The following is a 2,906-nucleotide window of genomic DNA, read 5'->3' as shown; positions in this document are numbered from 1 at the left end:
TACTAGTAATTATCTTACCTTTCGCATTGTCGCGGGAAACCACAGCCACCTATGGGACCAGGAGATCCCTTGCTAGTTCGGCAGGGGGCGACGTGTTGCACAAAGAGTAGACGAGCATGGGGCAGCACGACAGAGATCACACAAGCAGTTTTACCCAGGTTCGGGCCGCCGCAAGGCGTAAAACCCTACTCCTGCTTTTGTGGACGAATGGTGGAAAGGTGGTGGTGGAGCATAGTACACTTGCCCGGCAAGGGTTGCCTCAGGGCGATGGTGACTACGCGTGTATGGAGGTGTGAGTTATCCAACCTTCTAACCCTTTCTCCGGTTGCCATGGGCCTCCTTTTATAGATCAAGGGGTTACCACAATGGCAAAGTAGTCATTACGCACTGATAAGATAGCAAACAGTGCTATCATACCTAACTCTGCGGGCTTACAGGGTGCATTAAATGCATCGATAAATATCACATCGTTGGTTGCTCGGCAAGGCTTGCCGAGCTATCTTGTCAGCTCCGCGCCTGCTCGCTTGACACGTCGCAAGATGGGTGTCGTCTGTGGGTTTCTCCTGAATAAAATGGCTGCCATGTGGTGAATGGCTGCCACTTAATCACTTTGCAGCTTGACACCGCACTGATCGACGATGTGGGTCGTGGTAGAGTGGTTGGTGAGGTGGTTTTGCCTTTGTGAGTCCTGGCAGGATCTGCCGGGATGCTTCGGTTGTCTGCTTCTGGGGGTGGCCTTGCCCCTTGCCAGGCTCGCCTGCCCGGCAAGGGAGGCTTTTCTCTTGACAATATCCTACTTCTCTGGCTTGATCTTGGTCCCTTTGATCTACATGTTGGTCCTTCGAATCTCTGGGGTTCTTGCACTCAAATTTGGGCTGGTGCTTCAATCTTGTTCTCGTGCCTGTGCACAATCTGGGCAACAGACCCAGGGTTTGTTGCACCGACAGAAGCCCCCGGGCCTGCCCCGAACACGCTGCCGAGCGTCATCGGGATAGGGCCTAATAGTGCATAGGCAGGGTTGCTGAAGAGGCTGGTCTCTCGAGGTCTTTTTTGCCTCTTCATTAGCCTTGATTCCGGGCCAATTTCCGGTTTCTCCGTGCGCCGTGCGCAACATTGTGGAAGAACTTTGATCATGGCCTGCGGATTCTCCTCGCCCCACGATCACGGGGCGGAAACTACCATCCCACTTGCCTCCTGTTTTGCACGCACCTGCCACGTGTTCCGCATGCATTGGGCGTGGTAGGTGGTGGATGCGGAGGGCACGGGGAGGAGTGCTATGGCCGAAAACCGAGCGTCGATGGTTGGAGCAGAGGGTCGGACTTGATTCTTAGAGTCACAGAGGGTGCAGAGAGGCCGCATTGGAGGAGCGGGGCGGCCATTCCCTGTATAGGAGCCAGCCCCCTGCCCCGTCCTCCTATAAAAAAGGGGCGGGGGCGGTGCCTCCCCGCACACTCCTCTTTTTCCTCTTCTTCTTCGTATCCTTTCCCTTCCGGCCATGGTGAGAGGGTGAGGGCGAGGAGGTGTGATGCGGAGCATCCCTCAGCTACCCGCACCAACACTCCATCACCACTACAAGCATCGAGAGGACCGGTGACAAGAGCACGTGCACGCAACATCGAGAACAAGGTCAATTCTATCCTCTTCGAGTTTCTTTTGGATTCACATGAGAATTGGGTTCTACCTCAAAGAGACTCGCTATGCATTCTTAGGCACCAAGAAGATGATCGTGAGAAGGAGAAGACGGAGACTCGAGCATCCAGGGAGCAAGGGAGAGGAGAGGAGAACAAGAAGAGGGAAGAAGGGAGCAAGGAGGCAAAACCCCCTGGACACCCTAGGAGCCCGGCCCCTCCAACACCGGGTGCCCGGCCACCCTCCCCGGGGCACTGCCCCGCCTGCCCCGGGTGCCCGACCCCTTGGGTTCCGGGTGCCCGGTCCCCTTGCCCAGCCGCCTGCCACCCCCGGGTGCCCGGCCTCTGCCCCGCCAGCCGCTGGTGGCCACCCCCGGGTGTCTGGCCACACTCCAGCTGGCCCCTGCCTTGGCCGGGTGCCCGGTCCCTCCGGAGCTCGTGGCTCTGACCGGTCCGGGTGCCCGGGCCACTTTGCCCTGGGTGCCCGGACCCCTCCGAGGGCATGCGTGCCTCTTTGGGGCTTTGCCCTTGTATCCCCCCTCCTATCTTATTTCGTCTCAAAACTATAAGTACCCCCCACCTAGCTCATTGGAGAGGATAGCAAAGTATTGGATATACAAAGAGAGAGCTTTGCTCATCTTCCTCCTCTTGGAGAGGCTCCTCTTGGAGAAGATCCTCTTGTGGATATCAAGGCCTCCTCTTGGAGAAGGATCCCCATCATAGGATCATCAAGACCTCTCTCCTCATAGGATTGGGATGAACTAGTTACCTTGTATCTTTCTTTTGTTGTCCTTTAATCATTGTAACCTCTTGTGTGATCTTGGATCTAGCATATGTGTGATTGGATCTAGTCAATTTGAGTGTTTCCTCTCTCTTGTTCTTCATGTTCTTTGGAATTTCCCCTCCAATTCATGAAAGATCTCCATCTAGGGTTCCACCCTACAACATCTTGGTACCATGAGCAAGGTTGATTCACATCTTGGAGTCCCATCCCCCCATTTGCTAGCTTAATTTTGTTGTTTTTCGTCCAAATTCAAAAATCCCCACAAAAATAGCCCCAAATTTTTTTCTTGCAATTTGTTGGATCTTGTGAGATTTGGTTGTTTTGTTCCATGGATTTGATGTTTGGCAAGTGGATCTATCCCCTACCCAACAATCCCCACCCTTACCACCACGAAATCCTCGCAATTTTGCATTTCCCCAAATTTGCTGCCCAAATCGGAGACCACCGGGAGCCCGAACGTCGACCCACCAGGCACCCGCACCCCCGGGCAATTT

Source organism: Triticum aestivum, chromosome 7D, assembly GCF_018294505.1.
Source record: "Triticum aestivum cultivar Chinese Spring chromosome 7D, IWGSC CS RefSeq v2.1, whole genome shotgun sequence".
NCBI lineage: Eukaryota > Viridiplantae > Streptophyta > Magnoliopsida > Poales > Poaceae > Triticum > Triticum aestivum.
Note: the sequence above shows the minus strand (reverse complement) of the source record.